Source organism: Tamandua tetradactyla, chromosome 9, assembly GCF_023851605.1.
Source record: "Tamandua tetradactyla isolate mTamTet1 chromosome 9, mTamTet1.pri, whole genome shotgun sequence".
In the NCBI taxonomy this organism is placed as follows: domain Eukaryota; kingdom Metazoa; phylum Chordata; class Mammalia; order Pilosa; family Myrmecophagidae; genus Tamandua; species Tamandua tetradactyla.
In genome coordinates this window covers 13,943,692-13,959,032 of record NC_135335.1, presented here as the reverse complement: position 1 = coordinate 13,959,032, position 15,341 = coordinate 13,943,692, and the positions used below count along the sequence as shown (strand labels likewise).

The window sequence follows — 15,341 nt, the reverse complement described above, 5'->3', positions numbered from 1 at the left end:
GCAGGACTTTTATCCATGATAAAATGACTTTTCTCATGACTTTTACCACAGTGGCTGAGTTCACACATTCAGCTCAATCTTACCTCTGCAACTCAAGCACTGCTCTGGGGACTCTGAGGACAGAGAGAATTTAAGACTCCTCCAGAGACAGCATCGATCAAGGAAGCGACATAACGCTGAGGGCTAGATATAACACAGATCAACAGCATTTAGCCTCAATCACTATGGTGTTCAAAAAAACCAGGTTATTTGGCAAGTAGCATGTTCTTGAAATCTCCTAGCAGCAAAACACAGCCGTACCACTTGGAGAAGACTCTTCCTTCTTTGTCCTGTGGCCCTGCTTTAAAAATATAAATCCTAAAAGTACATGAATAAAATAAAAATATATATATAAATCCTGAACTATTTCCCACCAAAGTTTCATTTGTTTCTTCTTTGTCTCAATGTTCAGATGGCTTGAGAAGAATTTCTATCTGCAGCCATCAGCCCTCCAATCCCACCGCATGCTTTCTAATCTGCACAGAGCAAGCTTTCCCTCCATCCCTTAAGGAAGGGGCATGATTAAGGTGAAGGCAAGATATCACTTAGACCAAATATCTAGGAGTCTGTAGAGCAGTCAAGCAAGTATAGTCTGTCCAAAATCCAAGATCATAAGACTTGCTGTCCTCCCTGATTTTTGGCCAACCTAGGCTGGTGGGAACTCTTGTCCGTTGCTGGTGGGAGTGCATAATGGTGTAGTTGCTGTGGAAAATGGTGTGGCAGTTCCTCCAAATGTTAAACATAGAATTACCAACAGCAATTCCATTCTTACATAAATACCCCAGAGAACTAAAGGCAGGGACTTAAACAGATATCTGTTCACCGTCAACATTCATAGCAGAATTATTCACAATAGCCAAAAGGTGGAAACAATTCTATTGCCCATCGACAGAGGAACGGATAAACAGAATATAATAAAATACTGCTCAGTTATAACAAGGAATGAAGTTTTGATACATACTACCAGGCAGATGAACCTTGAAAACATGATGCTAAGTGAAAAAGCCAGACACCAAAGGACAAACATTTTATGATTCCACTTATATTAAATATCTAGAATAAGAAAATTCAGAGAGTCAGAAAGTTGGTTAGAAGCTACCAGTAGCTGGAGGAAAGGGGACTGGGGAGCTACCACTTCATGGATAAAGAGTTTCTGTTTTGGGCGACGAAAAGATCTAGGAATGGAAAGTGGTGATGGTAGCACAACACTGTAAAAATAATAACACTGAATTGTACAACTGAAAATGGTTAAAATGGGAAATTTTTATCCAATTTATAAAAAATTAAGTAAAAACTACAAGGAGAAAAGGACAAATCCACAATTATAGCCAAAAGTTTCTATGTCTCTCTCTTAATTATTGGAAGAACAAATAGACAATTAGCGAGGTCAGAGAAGGGTTGAATGACATAACCAATCACCTTGTCTTCGTTGTCTTTTATAGCACATTGCACCCAAAAAACAGCAAGAATACACGTTCTTCTCAAGCACTCACAGAACATTTATTAAGAGCGACCATACCCAAGCCATAACCCAAGTCTCAGCAAATTTAAAATAATTCAGGCTATACAAAGTATATACGCTGTTTAAAAGAACTCAAATTGGAAATCAGTGTTAACGGGGTAGAAGGGGAATAAAGTAACACTATAATGCTAATTTTGCCTCCTTTAACTACTTGTAATCCTATGGAGGGACCAGATAAACTGGCAGTGGGATTGAAAATGCTTACGGGTGTACAATGCTAGGCTTACCTGGTCTGGATTATATGAGGGAAGCTCACGCTTTTGAAACTCTCCCACTTCTCCCTTTCTTCTCAGGCCCTTCGTACACTTGTCAGCCCCACCTAAATCCCAACAAACCTCTTTGGTGTTGTCCCAGTCTTTCACATAAACCAGTGAAAGCAGAAGAGAGAAATGAATTGAGGGAGTGCCTACTAAGTAAACACACCTTTAAAGCTCAAAGGACCTCAGCCACTTGTTGCCATCACAGAGGCTTCTCTGTCATGGTGCAACCATCCAGGAAGAAACCGAAATCTTCCCCCAGATTCTGCAAGGAAACTGCCAAGAAATTTCCACACAGAAATCCAATCGGATTAAAACAAGGTCTTCAGTGACCTGATTATGTCAGTCTGGAAAATCCCCTACTACTACTGGCCAAGAGTGTCCAGTGATGACTCATATGGCTAGATGCCCCAATGTCCTTTCTAGAGCAGATGGGCAAATTTCAAATAAATAAGCAATACGGAAACAAGACTCCTTAGAAATATTCTCACTTCTAAATTTCCAGTGGCCAAGCAAATCCATGAACTCCTTAAGACAGTGTTTCCCCAACTTGCCTCACAGTGAAAATCATCCTACACAATGATTAAAAATCCAGATTCCTGGGCCCCTTTCAAACAGGAGGACCATTTCCAGAGGCAGGGGCTCTGAATTATTAACACAGATGATTTTTAAGGTCCAGCAAGTTTGGAAAACCACTTTAAGGAACCTGGGAGGCAATGTCATAGCGTGGGAAGCACATCGGCTTTGAAATAAAAATCTCAACTAAGCTACTTACTGGCTGTGACCTTAGCCAAGTTATCGTAAATCTCTGAGTCTCACTTCATCTGTAAAAATGGGACCACCACCTCCCTTGAAGTGTCTTGAGAATTTGGTATGCTCACAGAGCCCCTATAACAGTGCCCAGCACATAGCAAACTGGAATAAAATCAGAGCTACTGCTACCTGTAAAGAACTGGAGGCCAGGTTTCCACGACAAATCTAGGGAAAAAGTTTTTGTGGGCACCATGACCCACAAAAAGACTCAAGAACAAAGACTTTCACTTTAATATCCAACATTCCATCCCAACAGTCCTTGCTCCCGTCCAGAACTGCTGAACTTAGGCCTCTGTAGAGTCACAGTTTTGGACAACAATCAGAGAAGAGTCTTTCCTTCCCAAGTCCTTCTGTCACCACTGCCAGCTCTAGGGCTGATGGTAACAAAGCTGAGAGTCATGTGGCAGCATCGGGGGTGCACCAGCAGGAAAACAGGGACTACTGGATGAGAGGTATTGGAGCCAGTAAAGAGTGTGAAAAAGACCTGAGGCAGCAACAGAAGAACTGGGATACAGCAAGGGAAAAAGAAGTAAGTGTGTGGCGAGTTTTCAGAATTGACGGTGGCCGTTCCTAGGGTGACTGAGCCCAGACGGTGCAGCAGAGAAAGCTCTGGGTTCAAGCGCTGGAAACGGAATGGGGTCAACTCCTTCAGTCACTCGCAACACACAGCCCCAGGGAACTCCTTCCGCCACCCATTTAAAGGGAAAATAACCACCTCGCCGGCTGCGGGGAGGAAAGGGGGAGGAACCAGGGCACACACTGTCATATATACACCACTCGCTTTGTACCCAGCGGATCCAAAGGTCAGGACTGGCTAGTTACTGAGACTTGGAAGACTGGGTCCAGACTACAGATCAGGAAAAAGTCTCATCCAGTCACTGCCCTTAGGAAAGGGCACAGACCAGAGGTCAAAGGCCAGAGTCCTTGCGACCCCAGCTCTGCCACCGGCCTCCCGTGTACCCTCTGGGCTTAAAAGTCCCCACTCTCAGGCCTATTTCCCCACCTGTACAATGGGCGAACTGGTTCTAACGTCCCCTGGACGGTGTGACCAGCAAGAGGCTCAGATATGGGGTGAGGGGCTGCACAAACGGTTTGGGGTGAGGTGGGGTGGGGGGGCCAGGCGGGCGGCACCTCGGGCGGGGGAAGCGTGGGCGGCGCCTCGTTCCCACCCCTCCCTCCCGGAGGGACGTGTGTCACGCGCCTCTCGCGCCCAATCACCGGCCTCCGCCGGGGTGAGGCGGCCAGGCAGGGACGCGCCGGGAGCCACCGCCAGCGCCACCCCAGCCCCTCGGCCCCGCCCCCACCCCCCCCAACCCCCGTAGCGGGCCGACGACCCTCTCCAGTCCCCGCTTACCTGCCGGAGCCGCCGCCGCCGCCGCCGCGGACAGCGCCACAGCCGGTGCCCGCACTTCCGGGATCCGGGAGGCCCGCCCTCTCCCGCCGGATGTGACGTCCCTCCAACGGCTGGGCGCCGGGAGCCGGGGCTCACGCTTCTTGTCCCGCTCCCACGTGGGGCGGCCCAGCCCGGGGCCTGTGGGCTCTGAGACGCGGTCACACACGCACGGTCGCTGTCACTCGGTGCCACGCCCCTCGAGAAGGTCCCCGAGACCCCTCCCGCTCGCGCGCGCGCTTGAAGCCCCGGCCCCGCCCCCCGCGAGCTCCTGCCCCGCCCTCCGCAGAGACACGGCCCAGTGGGCGGAGACCAAGGGCCCCTGGGGACTGCGCCTGCGCAAGTCGTCCCGCGTTTTCCCACCCCCCCGCCACCACCACCCCCGTTTCTGCAGATCTTGGCTTTAGGGAAGCAACTCGAAGTGGCCCAAAAGGAGCCCGAGGGGAAACGAGCAGGATCACAGCACGTGGCGGGGAGGCGGAAGAGGGCTCTAGATGGGCAGAGCTCAGACTACGGAACCCCCACTCTTGTCCGTGACACAGGACTGCGGTGACCTGCCGATCTACCTGTCCCCCGGCAATCAGCAGTGCCGGCCAGTGAAACTGACTGCTGGGGCTCCTCAAAACAACCCTGAGCAGTTTTCCCCGAAGTGACCTGCTACCCAAGGCCCTGGATTACACCTGTAATCCATTCTGAGTAGTGCTTTATAATTCACAAGTGACTTCCGTCCCAGCTCTCTTTCTCTCAGCAGTGTCCGTAATTGTCCTGGGTACCCCCGGGAGGAGAGCTTCTTAGATCCAGGAAACGGTGCGTCCCCAGTTCAGTAACTTTATCAGATGTTGAATCCTGGCCTTTATTGCAAGCGGCAGAAACCCAACCCAAACCAGATTCTGCAAAAGGGAGTTACTGGTTCATGTAATTGGAAAGCCCAAGAGCGGTGCCAGTGCAAGGACAAGCGGATGGAAGGCCTCACCTGCCTTAATTTCGCTCTGTTCTTTCCCTTTGTGTCAAAGTTTTGTGCGCAGCATACACATTGCAATATTCACATTCTGAAGGTCTCATGAATGCAAACCACAGCCACAGTCATTAACTGGGAAAGTCTCCCACTTGTAGCCTGTCAGGTTCTTGGACCTCCTTCTCCTGGGGGCCTGAACCAAAACCCTGGGGTATGTGCAGGTGTATCATCCTGTGCTTCAGAGATCAGGAGAACCATCCAAACCACAGATGACCTGTCAATTCCAAGTTCATTTTCCATCTCTAGTCTCGGTCCTGAATTTCAGACCCTTGTATAAATTGCCAACTGGAATATTCCACTTAGAAGTTTCACAGGCATCTCAAGTTCAAGCACTCGCCATCTCCTGTCAAAATGCCCTCTTCAGGTGGGCCACGGTGGCTCAGCAGGCAAGAATGCTTGCCTGCCATGCCAGAGGACCCGGGTTCGATTCCCGGTGCTTGCCCATGTTAAAAAAAAAAAAAATGCCCTCCTCTTCCTATGGTTCTTATCTTGGTTAACCCGTCTTTCCAAACCAGGAGCCCAGGTGCATCCTTAATGCCACACTTCCTTCTAGGTCCAGCCATTTATGACATCTGTTCATTCTACCTCCTACACAACTTTCCAGATCCTCCCTTCTCCCCATCCCCAATGCCATCCGCCAGCATTGGGCCACCTTCATCAGCATGCCTTGCTAATCTTTATAAAACACGCCTGTCACCATGGCCTTCTCCTGCTTAAACCCTTCACCCTTGGAATGAAGACCATCCTCATGGCATGATGTGGCAGACTGTTCTACTCTGCTAGCGGCTGGAATGCAATATACCAGAAATGGAATGGCTTTTAAAAAGGGGAATTTAGTCAGAGGCTAGTTTACAGTTCCAAGCCGAGAAAATGTCCAATTAAAACAAGTCTATAGAAATGTCCAGTCAAAGGAATCCAGGGAATGATACCTTGGTTCAAGAAGGCTGTTGAAGTTCAGGGTTTCTCGCTCAGGTGAGAAGGCACATGGCGAACACAGTCAGAGTTTCTCTCTCATCTGGAAGGGCACATGGCGAGCACAGCGTCATCTGCTAGCTTCTTCTCCTGGCTTCCGGTTTCATGAAGTACCCCAGGAGGCGTTTACCTTCTTCATCTCCAAAGTGTGGAGGGCCAGGAGCAATTAATCAGCCCAAGCAGAAGCAATCAATCAGGCCCAACCAGGGAGAGTCCCCATACCACTGGGGTGGCATGTCCCCGAGAGTTAAACAATAACCAATGCTAAGAAACTGAGGGAATGGGATATGTTTTGGCAATGGCTAACAGCATTCTTCTGCTTTTATGAACCACTTGCTTGTTAGCAAAAAAAAAAAAAAAAAAACCACAGCATGATTTTAGCCTTTATAAGCACACCTTGAAAACCTCTGGGGGCTGCTCTCTGAATCCTCTTTCTTGGAGGTTTCTGAGGCAGTCGCCGGCCAGCTAATAAAGACTCCAAATTGGCTTGCAGTTTTGAATTGCGTGGTCTCTCTTTGGGTGTGCCCCACAACACAAAGGTCGCTGCTGGTGGACTCTGCTTCTCGTGGCTATGTCGTTCTGTTCTGCTCTCTCTGAATCTCTTTCATTCTCCAAAATGTTCTCTCTTTTATAGGACTTTAGAAACTAATCAAGAGCCACCCAAGTGGGTGGAGACATGCCATCACCTAATCCAGTTTAACAACCGCTCTTAACTAAATCACATCAACCAGGGAGATGATCTCATTACAGTTTCAAACATACAGTATTGAATAGGGATTATTCTACCTTTATGAAATGGGATTTAGATTAAAGCATACCAGGTATGCCAGCTGCTCTTGAAATGTGCCCTAGACGTGCCCTTGTGACTGAGTGTGGATAAAGAGCATAAGCAGGAGGGGTGTGTGCAACTTCTGAGACCTGCCCTTAATATCTTCCTTCCTACCTGCTGGGTGGGATGTGGACACGATGGCTGGAACTAGAGGAGTTATCGCAAATGTGAGGCAACCGTGGGAATGGAGGCCACATGTAATGCCACAACAAAATAGAAGGAACTTGCCTTCCTGCCTCAATCTGCCAGGGCTACTGTGACAAATACCACACGATGGGTTAACTTGAAAAATGGGAATTTAATGCATCTTGGTTTTGGAGACCAGAAGGTCTCAGCAGGCCAGGTTTTCTCCACAGGCAGAGTCTGTGGCATTCTGGAGCTGGCATGCCGCTGTCCTGGGGGTTCCTTGGCATCTCTGCCTTCACCACTTGGCAGGCTGCTCCTTGGTGACAGAAGTCCTGTGACTTTCTGTGACTTCTGACTTCCAAATTTCCTCTGGGGTCTTATGAAGACTGCAGTTCTATGGATTAAGGCCCAGCCGGATTCAATCCAGCCTCATAGAAACAGGATCTTCAAAAAGCCTATTCACAGAAAGGGGGAAAATTCAACTTCCACAAGCAGTGGGGACAACCAAAGCTACAGGCAGAGCCCCCAGTCTTGGGGTTTGTTCATATGAAACTTAACCCCACAAAGGATAGGTCAAGTCTACTTAAAATGTAGGCCTAAGAGTCACCCCCAAGAGAGCCTCTTTTGTTGCTCAGATGTGGCCTCTCTCTCCAGCCAACACAACAACCAAACTCACTGCCCTCCCCCTGTCTACGTGGGACATGACTCCCAGGGGTGTGGACCTTCCTGGCAATGTAGGACAGAAATCCTAGAATGAGCTGGGACTCAGCATCAAGGGTTTGAGAAAACCTTCTCGACTTAAAGGGGGGAGAGTGAAATGAGACAAAATAAAGTGTCAATGGCTGAGAGATTCCAAACAGAGTCAAGAGGTTATCCTGGAGGTTATTCTTACACATTAAATAGATATCACCTTGTTAGTCAATGTGCTGGTTTAAAAGGATGTATGCCCCCTAGAAAAGCCATGTTTTAATCAAAATCCCATTTCATAAAGGTAGAAAAATCCCTGTTTAATACTGTACTTTGAAACTGTAATCAGATCCTCTCCTTGGATGATGTGATTTAGTCAAGAGTGGTTGTTAAACTGGATTAGGTGACAACATATCTCCACCTATTTGGGTGGGTCTTGATTGGTTTATTGGAGTCCCATAAAAGAGGAAACATTTTGGAGAATGGGAGATTCAGAGAGAGCAGAGAAGAATGACATAGCCATGAGAGCAGAGAGTCCACAAGCCAGTAACATTTGGAGATGAAGAAGGAAAACGCCTCCCGGGGAGCTTCATGAAACAGGAAGCCAGGAGAGAAAGTAGCAGATGACGCCGTGTTTGCCATGTGCCTTTCCAGATGAGAGAGAAACCCTGAACATCATCAGCCTTCTTGAGCCAAGGTATCTTTCCCTGGATGCCTTTGATTGGACATTTCTATAGACTTGTTTTTTTTTTTTTTTTTTTTTTTTTTTAAAGAGAGAGGGAGGAAGGGAAGGAAAGACAGAGAAGGAAGGAAGGATGGAAGGAAGGAAGGGAGGAAGAAAGGGAAACATCTTTAAACATTTTCTTGTTTTATTATATTTTGTTTGTTTGTTTGTTTTTTACATGGGCTGGGGCCGGGAATCGAACCGGGGTCCTCCGGCATGGCAGGCAAGCACTCTTGCCCACTGAGCCACCGCGGCCCTATAGACTTGTTTTAATTGGACGTTTTCTCGGTCTTAGAACTGTAAACTAGCAACTTATTAAATTCCCTTTTCAAAAGCCATTCTGTTTCTGGTATACTGCATTCTGGCAGCTAGCAAACTAGAACAGTCAAAATGTAATGGAGAGGATGGAGAGAACTGCCTGAAAATGTGGAGCTGTGTTCCAGTAGCCATGTTTCTTGAAGATGATTGTATAATGATATAGCTTTCACAATGTGACTGTGTGATTGTGAAAACCTTGTGTCTGATGCTCCTTTTATCTACCTTGTCAACAGACGAGTAGAACACATGGAATAAAAATAAATAATAGGGGAACAAATGTTAAGATAAATTTAGATTGAAATGCTAGTGATCAACGAAAGGGAGGAGTAAGGAGTAGGGTATATATGAATTTTTTTCTGTTGTCTTTTTATTCCTTTTTCTGAATTGATGCAAATGTTCTAAGAAATGACCATGGTGATGAATAGGTAACTATGTGATGATATTGTGAATTACTGATTATATATTTAGAACGGAATGATCAAAAGTTAAGAATGTTTGCGTTTGTTGTATTTTTTTAATTAATTAAAAAAAAAGCCTATTCACAAATGAGTCTACCACTTAACCAATGAAAATATTTTCAAAACTCCTATTCACAGGGGCGGGCCGCGGTGGCTCAGCGGGCAAAGTGCTTGCCTGCTATGCCGGAGGACCTCGGTTCGATTCCCGGCCCCAGCCCATGTAACAAATACGGAGAAACAGAGTACAATAAAACAAGAAAATGTTTAAAGATGTTTCCCTTTCTTCCTTCCTTCCTTCCTTCTATCCTTCCTTCCTTCTCTCTGTCTTTCCTTTAAAAAAAAAAAAAAAAAAAAAAAAAAAAAAAAAAAAAAACTCCTATTCACAAATGGGTTCACCCCCGTGGGACCCCAGTCCAGTTGGAACTTAAACGTGTCCTTAAGAGAGACATGACTCAGTCCCCACCGGTTCCTGATTCCCCCTTGTGTCAGGTTCCCTCTGGCTATGATGAAAATAGGAGTAATTGAGGCATAGTGTGTCGGGACTCAGGTTGAAGTGAAAGAGATCAGGGCTGGAGGATATGGAGTCAGGGGAAGGTGGAAAGAGCTGGGAGTGGAAAATAGAAGAAACAAGGGAAGGAATGCCGCCTGTACCATGACACTTCTAGCTGCCCACCTTCAGACTCGCACATGATCAGAAAAAGAACTGACTTGCATAAGCCTCTCTTGTTTGGGGTTTTCTATCCCTCATGCCCTTTAGGGCATAGATGCTACTTTTTTTGGAAAGTCCTTCCTGCACGTCCAAGACTTGTTAAGCGTTCCCCTCATCAGTTCTCCAAACACCCCACCCTTCTCTCTTTCCTTCCATCCACTACCCTTTTTCTGTAAATGACCATTCACTGCCCCTAGATAGTAATTTCTCTAAGGACAGGTAGAGACTCTAGTTTAGACATCATTTTACCCAGAGGCTAGACATTCCTAAAGCTAAAACCATGACAATAATAACTGCAAATGTGACAGACACAGTGGCTCCACAGTGAATGTCCTGAGTCATTGCCAGGTCATCTTCTGAGTCTGAATAACCAAAGATAGAAAATTAGGGCACAGGAAGGAGGGAGAGAAAGTTGCAGGAAAGTCAGGTCCTTGTGGCAGGCGGCATTCCTTCCCTTGTTTCTTCTATTTTCCACTCCCAGCTCTTTCCACCTTCCCCTGACTCCATATCCTCCAGCCCTGATCTCTTTCACTTCAACCTGAGTCCCGACACACTATGCCTCAATTACTCCTATTTTCATCATAGCCAGAGGGAACCTGACACAAGGGGGAAAAAATGTTATAGACAAGCAGCCGGAGCTACAGAAGGCAGCAGCTTCCTCTTTTCTCTCTTTCATTCACTTGTTCATTCATTCTCCCGGATTCTCTGAATGTCTATACTGCTAAGTGCTGTAGACACAATGATGGACAGACAATGTCTCGACACTCAGGAAAGTCACATTCTTGGCTGGGATTTGGGGAGAAACAAGGAGATGGCCCAACCTCAAGATATCTCAATCCTTCAAATGACCTTGGCCAGGAACAAAAATATTAAAAGCAGACATGTTCCTTGTGTTTCCCCTCTACCCCCTTCTAAAAAGTGTGTGTTTCATCTTGTTTGTTTAGCTACTTAGCACTGGATTTTGTTAACTCAGTTGAATAGATAGAAAAGTACTGTAAATGGAAATGAGGAAGGCTGGACAGGTAGGTTAGATTTGAGGTGACAAGAGACATTTCAGGAGCTGAGGTTCTGAGGGAGACGTGGTCTTCAGGAGATATTCGATGAAGACCTACTTTTTCTTTCCACTCTCCCTACCCCACCCTGGAGTTGGAAGTCATTTCTTTCTTCGACCTGAAACCTGGTTTTTCACACCCGTTCCCTCCTCCTATCTCCCATAGGGTGTACAGCACTGCAGCCTGCACAACAGAAAAAACACAGAAAAGGTATCGTGCCACCAAAACAGGCACTGGGAGCTACCTACAAAAGTATCCATCTTTCCTTTTCCCTGAAAAACAAAGCACATTTCATGAAAGGATAGCCATGTGTCCAGTCAACTAACAAATTCCCCAGCCTTCCTTGCAGCTAGTTGTAACTGGGTGGCTTTGTGATAAAAGCAGAAATATTGAGGGGGGCTCCTTGGAAGACTGCTTAGAAGGAGCTCAGTAGAGACAAGAGCCTTTTTTTTTTTTTTTTTTTGTCTTCCTCCATCTTCCTCTTAACTGCTGCCTGAATTTCAGATGTGATGGCTGGGACTCCGGGAACCACATTGGATTATGTTTGCCTTGTTTCCATAACTGGAGTTAGGGCAAATAGAGACCACAGCTTCTCACCAGGACTTATGTACAAGTCAAGGGAGGTCCCTATTCTTTGAACTAATACATCCAGCAAGGGTTCAAAAAACCAAGCAACCACAAAGCCATATGGCAGAGGAAGTTCCCATGTGTTCCAGGAACCCATGCAAGGGGAGCAAACTCAGCTGGAATCTGGGTGGGTTGTCTGACAAAGGAAACCATCCTATGTCAGGCTCCCCAGAAGGAGCCCTGAGAAACTTCTTGTTTCCTGATGTCTCAGGAAAACCCAGGAGGATAAGGCATACCTCATAACTATCCCAACTATCCCAGGGGATGCAGGGGTAGCTCAGTGGTAGAATTCTCGCCTGCTATGCAAGAGACCCCAGGTTCGATTCCCAGTCAATGCACTTGGCAAAAAACAAACAAGCAAAACAAACAAACAAAACCTCAACAAATGGTGCTGCAATAGCAGGATACTCACATGGAAAAAAGAATGAAATGTGGCACCGCCATAGAGCATACAAAAAAAAATTGTCACAATCTGAGGGACAATATTTCCATAAGCTCGCCTCAGGTATTGGCTAAGGGCACCCTATGTACAACACAGTGGAAGGTGCTATTTGAAGCCAAAGCCAGGCCACAGTGGAACCTCAGATGATTTTAGGGTGCCCCCCACCACCTCTACTGCATCTCAGCTTGTGCCAGGAATCCTGCCACGCCTTGACGGGGAGAGCTCCTACTGGTTCCCAGAGGCAAAGAAAAAGCACCCAAATGTAGGGAGGGGGAGATTTTTCTGGGCATGTGGAGATGCCACCAGCTAGTGCAAGATTGCATTTAACCCCAGGGCCAGCCCCAACATTCAACTCCCCCTCCACAGTCCCCCAACTCGCCCACCCACCACCCACATCCTTTTGTTTTTAGAGCAAAGGGCAGAACGTGCAGTGATGGCTGATAAAGTGCTCAGCCCAAGACCTGCAGGGCTCAGGGACTCCCACGTGGGTCCCCAGGAATGTCACCTTTGGGGTCACGCTTCACTCCTCCTAAGGAACATGTGCTCTCAGCTGGTTTTGAAAACCACCACTTGGTGTCAGCTGCCCTAAGGGCCCCTACAAATCAAGGAAATCTCCTCAAGCCAGCCAGAAATCATGGCAGCTGAATGTCCAGAATAGAAGGACACGGGTTCAGCAAACTTCTCCCCAGGGTGGCACTGCCCTGAGCAGCCTCTGGAGAGCAGACAGCCTCTGCTTGATTGCTGCTTGGGCCTGGATGCTCACTCACTCACAAGGCAAAGCATGTTCCACAGCCACGCAGCCGTGTTGCTTGCTAAGATCACACAGCTAGTAAGAGATGACCCAAAACCTGAGTCCCAATAAGTCATCTTAATCCCATATGATCTTGGTCATGTCCCTTGCCTTTCCTGGGCCTGAGTTCCAACCTGTGAAGCCGGGAACTGAACCAGAGTGTCCCTAAAGACATTCTATTAAGGCAGCTCTAGGAACTATTTAACCCCTAAATCCTAGTCAATTTCCCCACATAGGTGGATATAACAGGTATGAATCTAAGTCCACACTACGTGATTGATTATATATAAACTAACTGCAAGTCTAAGGACTTTACAAATATTAACTTATTTAAAGATGAGGAAAGTGAGGCACAGAGAGGGTAAGTAACTCACCCAAGGTCACACAGCTAGAAACTGGCCGAACCAGCATCTAGAATCTGTACCATCTGGCTCCAGCATTGGGCTCTTAAGTGCTCAACTATGCTTCCCTCTCATTTGCCTTTATTTCTTCAGTACGAGTACCATCTTCCTGAACAAACACCCCACCACCACCACCTCCCCAAAAAAGGTGCCAGCCTGGAGATCCTTCCAGCTCTCTCCAGGCCACATGCTCAGTAATCAGGCCCCAGATATGCACCTACCTCCGAGTACAAGTTCTGCCCCTTTCTGGGAGTCTGCATGCCTCGGCCATACACGGGAGCCACCCCCAAGAGCCCAAGAGGGGGTGTCCCGGTTTGAAGCTATTATATACCCCAGAAAGGCATGTCCTTTAAATCCTCATTCAATACTGCAGGGTGGTATCTTTTTTATTGTTTCCATGGAGATGTGACCCACCCACTTGTGGGTGGTGGCTTTTGATTAGATGGTTCCCATGGAGATGAATCTCCACCCATTCAAAGTGGGGTTGCTTCCTGGAGCCCTTTAAAAGGGAACCATCTTGGAAAAGGTTTTAGAACCAACAAAGCTGAGACAGCACACACTGCCAGAGATCTTTGGAGATGCAGAAGGAGAACAGACCCAGGGAAGCCTTATGAAATGAGAAACCAGGAAAGACAGCTACCAGATGTCGCCATGTGCTTTTCCAGCAGTGTTCAAGACCTATCAGTCTTTCTTCCATCAAAGCATCTTTCCCTGGGCACCTTAGTTTGGACATTTTTCATGGCCTTAGAACATAACAAAGCGATTAACGACCATCCCTCACCCCCAGAGAAGACCCCTTCTCTCCCAGAGCCCTGAAAATTGGAAGAAAATTAACATTGCAAGATATCATCTTCAGACCTGTGCAAGGTAGCTGGCAAAGAGTACAAACAACAATGCAGAAGGTGTTATCAAATCAAGTGAACTCTGCCTCCTGGTAATTTCTAACCTTGGTTCTACTTGGAAAAGTCATCATAAAGTCTAACCCCTTGTTTTTGTGAAAAACTTTTCAATATTGGGGGTCGACCTTTATATCCTACCAAAGTCTTGATTCTTGAGTCAAAACAATCCCCTAAAATGTCTGTCAGCTCCCTCTCTTTCTGCCTTCCTCCTTCCCCCATACTAGTTCTTTCGTTCTTCTCCTGCTTCCTTCTCTATGTTTTGTTTTAGTGCTTCCCGCCTCAGCTCTTGCACGCTCATGTTAGCCTCCTTTTATATTTTTCTCCTCCATCCTCCATAGCCTGATATCCTGCTCACCTACTTAAAGCTCCCCTTTGCCCACAGGATAAATTCTAAGCTCCTGAATCTGTGATCTGTTCCTTGCTCTCCTTTCCCACATTATCTTGTGCATCATTTGCATTGTTCTTCAGATTTTTCCAGTCCTAATCCTAAACCCATGTGGGATTATGCCTCCAGACCTCCTTGGAGTTCAGTGTGACCATGTGACTTGTATTGGCCGCTGATATGTGAATAGAATAAACAGGTGTCATTCCTGGCAGATGCTTTGATAGGCCATTCATGACTCGGCATGTATCCCTTCCCCCTGCCACAACCACCAGTGACATCTCAGATACCAAAGGCACCTCCAGCTTGCATCCTTGAATGAAGATGTCCTAAATCAGGCTCCAGGTGACCTGCAATGGATGAAGAAGGAAAGCAAAAGAGACACCTTGTTGTTTTTAAACTGAATATTGCTTGTTACTGCAGCAGGCATTACACATCCTGACTGATACAGTATTCCACTTAGGGCTACGACTCCTGCAATCTAATCTTGCCAGGCAATTTACAACGTCTTGATTCCACTTTGCTGGCAGTGCCCCTGTCTTTAACTGAAGTCCCCTCCTCCCCACGCCTGTTGGCAAAGCCTTCCCATCTGTATTAGTTTGCTAATGCTGCCAGAAAGCAATATACCAGAAATGGAGTGGTTTCTAAAAAGGGAGTTTCTTAAGTTACAGGTTTACAATTCTAAGGCCATAACTATGTCCATCCAGAGAAAGATTCCTTGGCTTAAGGAAGGGTGATCTGAAAAGGCACATGGCTGGCATCTGCTGTTCCTTGTTCCCAGTTCCGTTGCTTCCAGCTTCTGATATCAGTGGTGTCCTCTCTAAGCATCCGCAGGCCTTCACTTAGCTCTTCTGGGACACACCTCTGGGTTCTAGCTTGCTTAGCACCT

General features: G+C 46.8%; 1 protein-coding gene across 3 annotated transcripts in view; it reads right to left on the bottom strand.

Moving 5' to 3' along the window:
• VPS37C (VPS37C subunit of ESCRT-I) overlaps window positions 1-4,277 on the bottom strand; it is a 28,440-nt gene extending 24,163 nt beyond the window's left edge. The window contains exon 1 of one of the 3 annotated variants that reach the window (XM_077116075.1): window positions 3,986-4,277. The gene's annotated coding sequence lies outside the window, so the exon portion shown is untranslated. Of the gene's footprint in view, window positions 1-1,788; window positions 3,614-3,634; window positions 3,735-3,985 lie in introns of those variants that run through there. The other 2 variants (XM_077116070.1, XM_077116071.1) reach the window with 2 other exon arrangements.
• Window positions 4,278-15,341: the final 11,064 nt, after the last annotated feature.